Raw genomic sequence first — 13806 nt, forward strand, 5'->3', positions numbered from 1 at the left:
TGGCCGCAGCAGGCTGAGGGGCTTTCCTCCCTTCCCAATCTGCACTCACTCAGCTTTGTGCACACTCTCCACACGGCCAGCCACACACTCTCCCCAGTGCTAGCCTGGCGCCTCTCTGTGGGGCCTTGGGTGTGGGATCCAGGCCTTCCTCAGAGCCCACTCTCCTGGAGATTACCACTGTGGGCTAGGGCCTTCTGCAGAGTGCACTCTTCCCAAGGTGCTGGCACGCCCACTTGGCCAGGCTGCCTCCAGCCCCAAGGGCTCCGGCGCCCAGCCTTCCCAGTGCCATGGGGGTGTGCAGGGATTCCCACACCACTACAGAAGCACTGCCAGGCTGGGTGGGGAGGAGGCCGGAGCGATGGCTGCAGGAGAATTCCCCAAACAATATCTCTTTTTTCACTTTTTCTTTTTGAGAAATTCCTCCTACTCAAGCCTGCTGCTCGGTACAGCAGTCAGGCCTCTTGCACAGCCCAATTCTCCAGCCAGACCAGGGACTATTGGACTCAGAGCCCCTCACTGTGTGACTCTTAACTCTCCCCAACATGCATCCAAAGACTCTGTAGGTGCTCACAGCCCCTGTGTGTTTGCCACTTAGTTCTTACCCCTCTCTGGGACTTCAAGCAACCAGGTCTCTCCTGGTGTTGCTCAAACCTTGTTTGTCTGGCGAGGGAGCAGTTGACCCACCTCTCTCCTAAGAACCCTGTGGCAGACCTGGCAGGCGCTGGACCTGGGACTGTGGCCGCCCTGGAACCCATACTGGTTCTAGCACCTTATTGTCCTGAAGCACTCTCCTTGCCATCAGGTTTTCCAATGTCTGCTACAATTGTTGGTCTCATATTTTCATATATGCTGCGGTACTGTTGGCTGTTTGCTCTGTTCCTCCATACATCAGCTAGGTTTTTCCCCTGTGTGTAGGGGAAAGTAGATTCTGCCCCCTCCTACCATGCCACTGTCTCCCTCCTCCACCTATCTTTTATTTTTAAAAAATTAAATGTATTGGGTTGGCCAAAATGTTCGCTTAGTTTGTAGGGAAAAATAAAAGAAACTTCATTTTCACCAAAAACTATTTCAACAACATATTCACCCTCTTGTTCCATGACCTTCTGCCATCTTTCAAGCAACTTCCCAGTTCCATCTGCCCACAAGTTTTCATCTTTCTGAACAAAACACTCTTCCAGATGCCCTTTGCAGTCTTCAAGGTTTTAATACAACATAAAGTGAAATACTAAAATAAAAAAGAATCCTTATGGAACTCCCAAAAGTGAAAACAAAGAACCCATACAGGATTTTAAATGTACAACTCAAAGAAAGATACTGTCCATGTGTCATGTGGTGCTACCACATAAGGTGTGAGGTCTCTTTCCTCCGCATTTATTACTTGCCTTTATTCTTCTGTTGTCTGTTTCCGTCCCAGCTACCCCCATCCTGAAACTCTCATTTCCAAAACAGGAAGGAGACCTTTCCAACGTTGACACCCAAAACCCATAAGCCATACAAAAAAGCCCAAAGACAAGAGGAGGGTGAGTGTGCAGAAGATTGGTGCAATGTCATTTGGTTGTGGACTTCAGCACTACTTACCTTAAACACAGCAACATAAGGAAGGTGAGGGGAGTATGTGTGTTTGAAATGTGGCAAATGTAAATAATGAAGTGTCTCATGAAACTTAAAAATCAATGCGTTGAGGCTTGGCTGGATAGCACAGTTTGTAAGAGCATTGTCCCTGTATCCCAACATGACAGGTTTGACCTGAGGTCCAGGTGTAACGCATATACAAGAATTGACCAATGAATGCCTAAATGAGTAGAAAAACAAATTAATCTCACCCTATATTTTCTATTTCTCTTTACTTATCTCTTCAAAATCAGTAAATATATAAAAATTGAAATAGTTTTAGAAGCAAGTGACTTGCTTAAAACTACTCAACAACAAAAATGAAGCATATGGCCAGTGGCCTAGTTTTCCTAGACCAGGGGTGACCAACTCCCACCTTCATCCTCCTACACCACTCCCCTCTCATGGACCATGAAAGAGTGGACAGAGTGTAAGAGGGCATTGTCACAGTCACTTAGGGGGAAACAACTGTGAGGAGGTCCTAGGGCCACATTCTTCTGGAATTCTTAAAACTCTTCCCCAGCCCTGTGCTCTGATCCTCACCTCACATGTCCTGTTCCTGGGATCACTTCCTGCACAACATACAGCTGTGGAACGAGTTATAGGTCAGATGGCAGGTGTGTGCCCACTGCTCTCATCCTGTCTGGGCAGAGAATCCAGCCAAGGTTAGGAAGAGGCAGATACATAGGAGATCTCCAGAGACTTTGATGAAAGGTGATAAAAGTCTCTGGGGGAGAGGGGAGGTCAGCCAGCCTTGCCCTCGCTCATGCTTTATCCCCCATTCCCCAGTGGCTGAGTGTCAATGAAGTGACTGTGCACATTGCCCCATGATCATATCAAACTGGTAGAAAGATAGATATAATGAAATTTGCTCATATACCTTATAAACATTTAATATCCAAAACTTATATGGAAATGATAAATTCAATACCAGAAAAGAAGGTATCCATTTAAAAATGGAGAAGGACCTGAGTGGACACTTCTCTAAAGAGGACATAGAAATGTTTCAAAGACATATGAAAAGATGCTCAATGTCACTACTTGTCAGAAAATGCAAGAGAAAACCTACTATATTAAAAGTCACTTTCCAGGTGTTTTGAAGTATTTATTTAGGCAACGGAACTTGTAAATTCCTGGTAAAATGCTTTATAAATATCAGGTCCATATATTTTAATGTACCAGCTAAGGACATAAGTTTTATTAATTCATTAATACATAGTATTATAAATTAAAGTTGCCATTCTTTAAACATTTCATTCCAGATTTTAATATCCAAAAGACCTGCTGAGACAAGCCTTTTTGAAATATTGGTATTTATGGTGAAAAAAAAAAGATAAGTTTCCTATTTTAAAGTGACACCAATTATCTCTATAAGTTCTAAAATTTAAACTTCAAACAATGTACCATTTTAGCTCTTCATATCATACATAAGTATAACAAAAAATGGAAAGAGAGTGGAGATAAACTTGGAAAAAGTAATAAGCTTTCTCTCCAGGGTTTCTCACCATGTTTCGTACAAGTGACTCTGTGGAGCTGGACATTCTGGGGTGTGGCCACATGTCCCCTTTGTGGCACAAAACAATGAGAGTGAAGGTAAAAGGAGCAGGCAACAGAGGGGGGCCAGCACCTGGCATGAGAAAAAGCAGAAGAAGCTACAACTTAAAAGACAAGTAGAACAAATTCAGGATTCTGCCAGAAATTTCTCACCCACAAACAAAGGCTCTGGAAACCAAGCTAATTTCTCTAGAAGCATGAGGTTTTCTTCAGCACAGAAAAAATTACTCCAGTTTCTATGTGGTCCTGTGATCCTGCCTTGTAGTAAACATTGAAATATGCCACGAGATGCACCAAAGGATATGAAAATGCCATAAGTGACATATGAAAATCCAACCACAAGTGTTGGGGGGCTCTGCCTGCAGAGCACCCCCCACCTCCCCGGCTGCCACTGTTGAGAGTAAGTCTACCAAGACCTGATCTGCTTGGAGAGAAAAGGTGGCCCATCTCTGGAAGGAGAAGGGCCAAGAACCTCTTCTTCAATGGGCTTTTACTGGGTTCATTTGCACAAGAATACAGGTAAGGCTCATTAATCATTGTCAGGCAGTAAGGATCAAACAATAGATAAGAACTCTAAGGGGCTATATTGAGTCAGGGTCAGATAGCTAAACAACTATAACCTTTGAGGAACGAGCTCACTTCTTGCTTGCACCCTTACCATTTAATTGAGAGCATTCTAAACAAAGCAGGTTTCACAGGATTTTACATATTCTTTCTTAGGCCTGATTGCCAGGGGAACCCGTCCTTGCCAGCACAGGGCTGCACCACCCTCTGTCATTGTTTCAGGCTTAAGTCAGGCAGGGCAGGTAGGCAGCCAAGGAATTAGGAGACTTCTTGCAGAGAGAATGAGGATTCAGGCTACATCAGGGGGAAGGGGGGAGGGTCCATCTCCCCCTTTTGCTGTAGCCCCCCAAGTCCTTCCTTGGGGGCCTCCCACATGATCAGGCCTGGCTTAGGTCATTCCCCCCTTTGGGCAATCTTACACATGATTGGTAACTGAGCAAGCATTGGGGGCCAGTTATGGATGAAGGAAAAGGAGCAGAGGCGGCACTCCTGCCAGGGAGGTAAGCTTTGTCTCCTCAGTGGCTTATGGTTCCAAGGTGGCTCACCCAGCCTTAGTCAATGGGGGGATGTTTCCAGCTTCTGAATCCAGTCAGGTCGGTTCCCAACACGCAAGTAACGTATTTCCGAGTGTCATGCTCTCTTCATAAAACTGAAGTTAACAGCTTTTCTCTGCACTGTACACTGCCAGTTGTCGCAGAATGTGCCTGCATGTAGCCTGTGTATCATACACATTGTGGAATGACTAGAGTTCATTCAAAATCACCCCAAATGTCTGAGTGAGCCTTGGGATTTTTGCTGCCTGCAGTTGTCAAATCTGGCCAACCGAAAAACACAAGTCAGGACCACATAAATGGCATAATAAACTCTTTGAAAGTCACTGTCCATGTGCTTTTTTACATGCAGAATGGCCACAAGGCAGTAAGGAAAAAGGCAGAGTGATTTGAATGGGAGGTGGAAATTCATAAAATTGAACAACCACAGCCAGTGGAGCGTACATTCGGCAGGATGAAAAACCAAGAGAAAACCTGCAATCGCTGGTTCACTTAACCCTTCTAAAAGTATGCCAGGTTCATTTTCTACCACCCACTTTTCAGAGATAGAAATGGAGTCTCACAGAGATGAAGGAATATTCCCAGGACACAAACTGGATGTTGACAGACTTATCTTGAGCTGAGGGGATGGCCAGTGCCCACCTCCTGAGAAGCTGGTCCAGAATGTGTTCGATGGTGTTGAGCGACACTGAAGTGAACAGGGAGGTGAATGATTTGAATGATATAAACCACAGGTGGCAAAGACAAGGCCCACAGGCCGATTCTGGCCCCCGGCCTTCTTTTAACTGGCCTGACATCCTGTTTCCACCCAGCGGCAGTGCCGAGCTGAATCACCGTCCTTAAGGAGTAGATATGTTTATACAGTCCTAAAATTATCTTTGGCCCTTTGAACACCACCAGGAGGCTGATGTGGCCCCAGGTGAAAATGAGTTTGGCACCCCTAATGTAAAGGCTGGTACCATAGACACTATGGAACACTTTGCACCATTATCACTTCCAAAGGACCCTGAAGGTGCAAGAAGACTCATCCAGAAAACCTCCAATGTCCCTCCAGACTTTCTTCAAGCTTTACTCATTATTACACTTAAGAAGATTTATATGCAAAAGAGCAAGAAATGAGTAAGATACCTATGGTTCCTGTGCAACTTCTCACCTCAATGACCAAAACTTTCTAGGTCAGCAACTAGGGCCACACTCGTTTTCATAAAGTCCCATAAGGGAGGCCACTTGCCACAGTGATGCAATCCTACAGTGCCACTGGAGCTGCACATGATTCAACTCAATTCAGTCTTTATGGTATGTTCATGTTTTGCTAAGTACATTCATTCAGAGGGAGATGCTGTTAGAAAGACATGCATGTGAGATCATTTCATATGTTTAGCTACAGCCTGATTCCAAACAGAATATGCTGTAGCTGTCACACTGTCATGAGCTCTCTATGATGGTGGCTACTTTCTTCAGTCCAGCCTGACATGAATGTATCATTCTTTTAAATTTAAATAACCCTTGTGTACAGGTCTTCCCATGCTATCACAGTGGTCATGGGCGAGCACTTGTTTCAATGATACTTTGAGTCACCTGTCAGGTGTTTAGTAGAAAAAAGTTATTTTTTCCTTCTTCGGTCACCCTACAGAGTTTTTCCTTGGAACAGGCTATCTCTCATTCTGGAATCTTGAAGTATTTGGGACTTGTAGAAATCTGGATCTCCCTAATGACTACAGCAAAACTCAGTTTAAAGTAAAACAAATATACCTTAGTTTGAACTCGAGAGGATTGTCATTGGGTGTGTTGTTCTTGTGCACTGTCTCCACATTAGGAAGGAAAGACATTCTCTTGATTTTTCCCTCTATTTCTGATCAAGTCTTAGAGCTTAACAAAATGTGGTTCATCCAGACTTTAAGGTGTATGTAGTTCTAGTCTGTGGTTCCTTGAGCAGCCATGTTAAATCTCCAGGCCTCTCTTTTCTGAATTCTATCATCTCTAAGACTTTCTTTTCTCATTTCTATAAGCAGGTTGTTTGTCATGGACTCACTGGAAAAATGGTCTTAATACAGACTACTCACACAGGGAGGTGTGTTGTTCTTCAGCTAACAGAAACGCCATGAAATGAATAATTTTCCAACACCACTAAATTCACATTATACAGTGATAGCTTGCATATTTTCATCTTGTGCACAGGTGTTTTTCCAAACATGCCCCTGAAGGGCTGGGTGTTCCTGGGCAAGCCCTAGAAGTTTATTCTTCTGGTGGTTCATGGTGATGTGCCTAGTATTCTGTCCCGTTCTCTATCACATATTGTAAAAATGGTATCAGCTAGTCCATGGATGAGGCTTGCACACTGAGGGCTAATGCAGAAGTGCCTGTAGTGTCCATGGTTCCAAATCTAATGTGCAGAAACACTGTTTACATGACTACCTACCTCTTTTACGTTTCTCACATTCTACAGCACCCAGCACTCCTTGATCAGTGTTTCACTAGGTGAGCACTGGCAAAGTCCTTGGCACATGGTGAGTCTGCCCATTTCTAGATTGTGTCCTGGGGTTTACCCCTCATCTCTCTGAGCCTCAGTTTGCTTCTCTGAAAAACTGGTGTTTGAGAAGATATTTTGTATAGATTTGGATGGATCTATTGGATCAGTCCCAGCAGGTGCTTACATGGTGACAGGGTCCTGCAGGCTCTACTGCTGAACATGCTGTGCTTGTTCAGCTTTATGAATTTCCACTCACTCATGAATAGCCTTCTGGCCCCATCTTCACTTGCCTGTTGCCATTCAAGTTTGGAGAAAGGCCTACAAACCAAACTGCCAAGGAGTCTGAGATGCCTTTTATCGGGTCCTGGTTTTCTTTAAATGTGGCCCAATGAGAAATCTCTAGGGCCGGCAGAAAAGGCCCTGGCCTGCTCAGATACTTGGCATAATTTTGGGTGCAGTCCATTCATTCAGCTCTGTATCTGATGCAGTTTATTCAGGGCAGCCCTCCCTGACACACTTATTGCTCTTCAGTTTCAGTCAGAGAACCAAACAGTCAAATTACACATCATGTGAGGTCTCCCCCACATATGTCCTAGAGGACATTTCCATATCATTGTTTGCATGTGGAGGAATTTCCCACATACGGAGCTGGATGATGGATCACAAGACCACAGAAATAGGTTAGTGCTGTTTGAATCCAGAGGAGGGGCCTCCTATTTTTACACTTCAGAGGCTGGGGAGGAGAGAATGGCATTGTGGGTGAGGAGGGCCAGGTAATACCCTTTATTTCGTCCAACCCCTTTCTAAGATTTTATTTTTTTCACTTCAGCTTCTGGCCTGTCCCTGATGTCTTCTCACCATCACCCTCACCATCTTAATCCTGTGCCACACAGTGGACCTGGGGCTAGACTCTGTAAAGTTCAGAACCTCAGAGCCAGTTGTACAGACACTGCTGACAGCCCCTTGCTCACAGTCCGCTAATAGTCTATTCCAGCTTTCTCCTTAAGCTCTTTGAATCGCCTTCCTACATTTTTAATAAGATGTGGATGCCTGAGGAAGCACATAGTTCCAGGTTGAAAACTTGGAAAAGCCACAGATAAGTGCTGTGACTTTACAGCAGTTACACTGCCTTCCACTTTACTGCTCTGAAATGTCTAGATGAAAAAGCACTATATCACCTGAGACAAATTAAAATGAAAAATATAACCTAAGAAAATATGGTATGAAGGACAAGCAGTTATAAGAAAAACCTTGCTGCTTAACACAGATCTAGTTAAAAGCAGAAATAATCTTCCCCCAAACATTTAAATTTACCCCAGAAGAAATAAAAACCAACCAAACAAGTTAGTAGAAAATATAATAAAAACCAGAGCCTAGATAAACAAAATAAAAATAGAATGGAGAACACTATAAAAGTAAAGGTGGATTCTATAAACATGCATAAAAATTACAAGCTCTTAGTAATACTTACTCAGCAGGGGAATAAAAAGAGAACACAAAAACAAGTTTAAAATTTTAAAAAATCTCAAACAGCCCTACGGATGAGCAGAAGAATCATTATGGAGCACAGCAAACAAATAGTAGCAACAAATTAGTCAATGTAGAAAACATTAACTATTCAAAACACAGACCTCCCCAAGGCTAACACAGGAAGAAACTGAAAACCTGAAAGTCACAGGCTGTTGTATACCAAGTGTAGTTGGAAAGAAATGCAACAATTGTTGCAACATTTACCCCACACACCGCCTCCACCTCCCTTCCCACTTCCCCTGGCAAAAGCAGAACCTGCCCTTGTGCTAAATATTAGAAAAGCAAACAAGTATAGGACTGTATGGTCAACTGGTCAACCGGGGTGCCTGGGCAACCGTCACCCAGGCAGCCAGACACCCCCTTGTGAAGTCATCAGCTTTGGGTAGCAGAAGCCAGAGACCCCAGCCTGGGCGCCTGGGCTGCTGGTGGACTGGGTCGCAGATGGAAAGAGGAGATGGCAGGCAAGACAGGAAGGGTGCCAGCCTGCCTCACCTGCCCGGTGGCTCCCTGCGTTCCCTGAACTCGCATCAGGGCTTTGCAGAAAACAGTGGAGAAAAATCGAGTCCAACAGCGGGGACCCAGGCGTGCCCCCTGCCCCAACCGGCCTCAGCTTATGCGAACCTCCAGTCACGCCGAGCCGCCCCCTCCCTCTGAACCAGACTCAGAAAAACGGGGCAAGACCGTCTCCCTAGGTGCCCGGGACCCAGGCGCACAGGCGGGAGGGCCCGGTGGCCCGCAGGCGGCCACTGGCGGGCTGGGGCCCGGGGCGGTCTCTGCACAGCACCGCAGCGGGACTTTGAACAATTCCCCAGAGGCGCGGCGCTCAGCCGGCCGGACCCCAAGGGCCCGAAGGGCAAAGGCGGGCGGTGCACGGCGTCCTGTCCTCCACCCCAAAAGCCCCGAGTGAGTCTGCACCTCCTCCGGAGCAGGCGGGAGCCACCACCCTCTCGCTTCTCCCAGCGGATCTCCTCCCTCACTGGGTCTCTGCACTGAAGCAGGAGGGGCAGCGCCTGCGAGTGCTGCTCTCCCGGACCGACCGGGGCAGCTGGACGCGGGGGCCGCCTGCCCCTCGAGAGTCCTGCAGGCCCAGTCTCCAGGGAACAGGCTGAGCGCCCACGCCCAGGCATCGCCGGCACCGTCCCACCAGCACAGGCGGCCGGCTGGAAGTCCGCTGCCTGCACCGAGGCCACCTCGCCTCCTTCGCGGTTCCCGAAGGAAGGAACGACGTCCAAACAGCCGGCAGGGGGCGCCCGACAGCGGGCGCCAACGTCCCCGGGAGGCTAGGGGATCCCGGGAAGGGAAAGGGTCCCCGACGCCTTCCCAGAGGACCCAGCTCTTCCCCACTCACCCGGGATCCCATCTCTCAGCCCGCGGGGTCGGCGGGGTGTCCACCTCGGAGCTCCGGGCTAGCACGTTGGGGACCTGGCAGCAGCAGCGGGACTTGGAAAATCTTCAGCTCTAGGGTGGCAGCAGCCAAAAGAGGAGACTCGCTGGGCATCAGGGATTTGAAAGCGCTCCCTCAAGTCTGAAGCGGCAGGACCAAGCTTCCCAGTGAGACCCCAGCTGTTCCCGGGGTCCCAGGAGAACCTAGGAAAATGTTTGTGCCTGAGCACTGAAAAACCTAAACAGGCGAGTATTCACGAGGCTGCAAAGTGTGAACTTTTTTTCGTTTTTCTTTTCCTTATCCTTTTTTTAAATATTGATTTTATTTGGGCCACATTAATGAAGCCATATAGATTTTAAAGTAAAGTAAAATAAATAAAATAAAATAAAGTAAAATAGAGAATTCTTGTATAGATCTTCTAAAACCAAAACGCCCAAGTAGATTTTTAAGTCTACATCTCAAAGAATCATCACCTGTACAGTGTATGTAGTCCTCACTGCAGAAAGTATAAGGTCTCTCTTCCTCCCCCTTGGTTTCCTCTCTTGTCTTTGTTTTCCTCCACCTGGCCCTAAATCTGTCATTCCCAACACAGGAAGGGCATCTTTCCAAGGCATGAAAACAAAATCTGGAAGCCAAGCGGGCACTAATCGATAAACCTGACCACATACACATTTAAGAGAAGTCTGTCTGCACATACCCCAACACAACCCAAGAGTGACAAGGGGATGGATGCAGAGAACATTGGCATAATGCCAGTTGGTTCTGGAATTCAGCATTACTTATCTCAACCACAGCAATCACAATATGAGGGAAATGGGGGGATTATGTGTGTGTTTGAATTAAGGTAAACAAATGATGAAATGTTCCACGAAACTTAATCAATCCAGCCCTGTCTGGGTAGCTCTGTTGGTTACAGCATCATCCCTATACACCAGGGTTGCAGGTTTGATCCACAGTCAGGACATAAGACACATACAAAAATTGACCAAAGAATGCCTAAATAAGTAGAGCAGCAAACTGATGTTTCTCTTTCACTGTCTCTCTTTCTTCACTTGTCTTCAAAATCAATAAATGTATAAAATATTTTTCTTTAAATAATTTTACTGTTGTTCAATTATGGTTGTCTGCATTTACCTGCCACCACTCCCCCCCATCCCACCCCCCCATCCCTGCCACCCTCCCCTGATACCAACCCCCCTGGTTTTGTCCATGTGTCCTTTATAGTTGTTCCTGAAAACCCTTCCACCCCTCACCCCATTATCCCCTCCCTCTTCCCCTCTGGATACTGTCCGATGGTTCTTTACTTCAGTGTCTCTGCTTGTATTTTGCTTGCTTGTTGGTTTTGTTGATTAGGTTCCCCTTAAAGGTGAGATCATATGGTATCTATCCCTCAGTGCCAGGATTATTTCACTTAGCATAATGCTCTCCAGTTCCACCCACACTGTCCCAAAGGGTAGGATCTCCTTCTTTCCTTCTGCAGCGTAGATTTCCATTGTGTAAATGTAACATAGGTTTTTGATCCACTCATTTACTGATGAGCACATACGTGGCTTTCAACACTTGGCTTTGTAAATTGTGCTGCTATGAACATTGGGGTGCATGGGTTCTTTTGGATTGGTGTTTCAGGGTTCTTAGGATGTAATCCTAGCAGTGGAAATGCCAGGTCAAAAGGCAGTTCCATTTTTAGTTTTCTGAGGTAATTCTGAACTATTTCCACAGTGGCTGCAGAAGTGTGCACTAGGGTTCCTTTTTCTCCACATCCTCCCCAATGCTAGTTGTTTGTTGATGTGTTCATAATGGCCATTCTCACTGGTGTGAAGTGGTATCTCACTGTGGTTTTAATTTTCATCTCTTTGATGGCTATGTTACAGGGTGCAGCCAAGAGGGGGGGCCCAAATAGGCATTTGAAATGGGGTCCAGAACTTAAGGTGTCCAGGAGATTTTGGGATGTCTCCATCCCCCCCCCCCGCCCAGGGTGTGGGTTGGGGGAAGGGACAAATGGAACAGGGCCATTGAGAGCTGTTTAGCATAGCAACAGCCTTGCAGCTAAGCTCTGGCATGATCGTTTGGCATGTCTATAACCTTTGACTGGTTGCATAGATAGGTTAAGTAGCTGTGATCAGCTCTAAGCCAGGGGAATGGAAGTAACTTCCCCACCCAGATGTAACTGGAGGGGCGGGTCCCCTGAGTTACAGTGCCTGTGTGGGAGCTCAGAGAGGATTGGCTCCAGGACATGGGGCCACCCCTGCCCAGACTCATGATGGCAGCCCAGTAAAGCTGGAAGGATACGAGTTCTGGCATGTGAAGCCGAGTGTGGGAGGAGTCGGAAATGGGGCTGCAGAAGAAGATTGGTGCAGGGGATTTAAACCCAGATGAGGCAGCCATTGGGGGAGAACCACGCGGCCTTGACAGAGTGGAGACTCCTACAGCCCTGAGAGGAAGAGAACCATGCCCAGCCCTGAGGAGAGAACCACACGTCTTTAGCAGAGTGGAGACTCCCGCATCCCAGAGAGAGGGAACCATGGGGCAGCCCTGGAGGAGAGAACCACGCGGCCTGGCAGAGTGGGGACCCCCGCCCCCCCCCCCCACAGCTTTAGAAGGGGAAACCACCACCTGGTTTTAGCAGAGATCCCGGCGACTCAGCCGAGGGTGCTGGGAATCCAGGGAGGTCTCCCAGTCAAGAGGGATTACTAACTGAGAAGAACTAGAGGACTGCCTGAGCCATGGACTTCTATTTCCTTTCCTGAGATACGGTCCTCTGGACTGGGCAAAGGGGGAAGGCAGGAAGGACTGTGTCTGTTTGTGGGTGTTTTAAGGGACTTTGGGATTTTTGATAAAGACATTAGGTCACTACTTTAAGTTAGTATAGCATTAAATAAACATTTCCTTTCCTTTTCACGAATCTCTGGCATTGAGAGACGTCTTTCCTAGGGCGGCAGACATAACGGACCTGGGGCCTTCTTTCAATAATAGTGTATCATCCCATGCCCCCCTTGTTGTGTTCTGAAACAGTTTTTTGGCGACCACGAAGGGACGATAATTGTCCGTGGCAGACTGACCCCCTCAGGTGCAAGAGAGTGATACTTCAGAGTTTTCCCAGTCTCGAGAATTCCTCTGCACTCCTCCTGAGGGCATCGGCCACCTATCACGCCTGGAAAGGTGGAAAGGAAACAAAACGGGGAGGGAGCAGAGATGTGAAAGTGTTTTGGTTGAAAACTTGGTTTCTGAGTGCCTTTTTTTTTTCTTGGAATAATGGAGCTGGAATTGTGGGCAATAGCTGGGAAAATACCCGGTCTTCACGCTGTCTGTATGCTTCTAGCTTTGAATTTTTGCTTGCTTTGTTGGAACTTTTGCTTGCTTTGTTGGAACTGTAAGAGTATTTCTGAGCGGGTCCCTAAGTGGAGCACATTGGGTAGAATCCTACGGGATTGGGAGAACTACTGTGCTAAGTCGACATACAAGAATCCCTTGACTAAGCAGTTAATGGTGTATGATTGTAACACGGTGTGACCTACTTATGTTTTGGGTGATGAGCTGAGATGGCCAGTGAATGGTTCTTTGAGTTACTGCGTCATTGCTAGATTGAAACAGTATTGCAGACGGTATGAACTATCGGAAGAGTTACATGATCTTAAAGCATTTATACTATGGCACAACAGCTTTGTGCCAGAGACAGAGAAGCGTGTGATGGTCCAGAAGGGAAAAGTGGTCTCAGAACCCCTCCCTGATAGTGGAACACAGGAAGGGAGAGAGAAGGAGGAGATAAACCTCATTAATGCTCTGAACCCAGGGAATGGGGGCTCGCAGGCAGGGGGAACTCCAGTGGTGCTGGAACCTCCCCAAGAGGCGGGGGGCCTCCACGACTCCCCAGCCCTTGCAGGTGGGAGAGGTCTCCACCACAGATCCGCAAGTTTGCTCCTCTAGCCATCCTCACCAGCATGTGGGAGGGGACCCCTTGGCTCTGGAAACCAGAGCCGCCGGCAGTTGCCATCTTTACAGGTGGGCACATCCTGCATTCTGCTGCCACCTTCACAGGTGGGCGGGGCCTGCGCTTGGCGGCTGGGGCTGCAGCCCACCCTCCGCTGTGGGTGGGGGTTAGCCCCCCCCCCCCCCCCCGGGCTCTGCCGCTGCCCCAGCAGGTG

The 13806-nt window shown here is 47.2% G+C and overlaps 1 long non-coding RNA gene across 1 annotated transcript; it reads right to left on the reverse strand.

Annotated features, from left to right (window-relative positions):
- LOC118498612 lies at positions 1–12844 on the reverse strand. Its single transcript, XR_004901100.1, has 3 exons — positions 12700–12844; positions 12585–12586; positions 1–13 (listed from the first exon to the last, which is right to left on the reverse strand). It is a non-coding gene; the product is annotated as an uncharacterized LOC118498612 (long non-coding RNA).
- Positions 12845–13806: the final 962 nt, after the last annotated feature.

This window comes from Phyllostomus discolor, assembly GCF_004126475.2.
Source record: "Phyllostomus discolor isolate MPI-MPIP mPhyDis1 chromosome 15 unlocalized genomic scaffold, mPhyDis1.pri.v3 mPhyDis1_scaffold_1, whole genome shotgun sequence".
NCBI lineage: Eukaryota > Metazoa > Chordata > Mammalia > Chiroptera > Phyllostomidae > Phyllostomus > Phyllostomus discolor.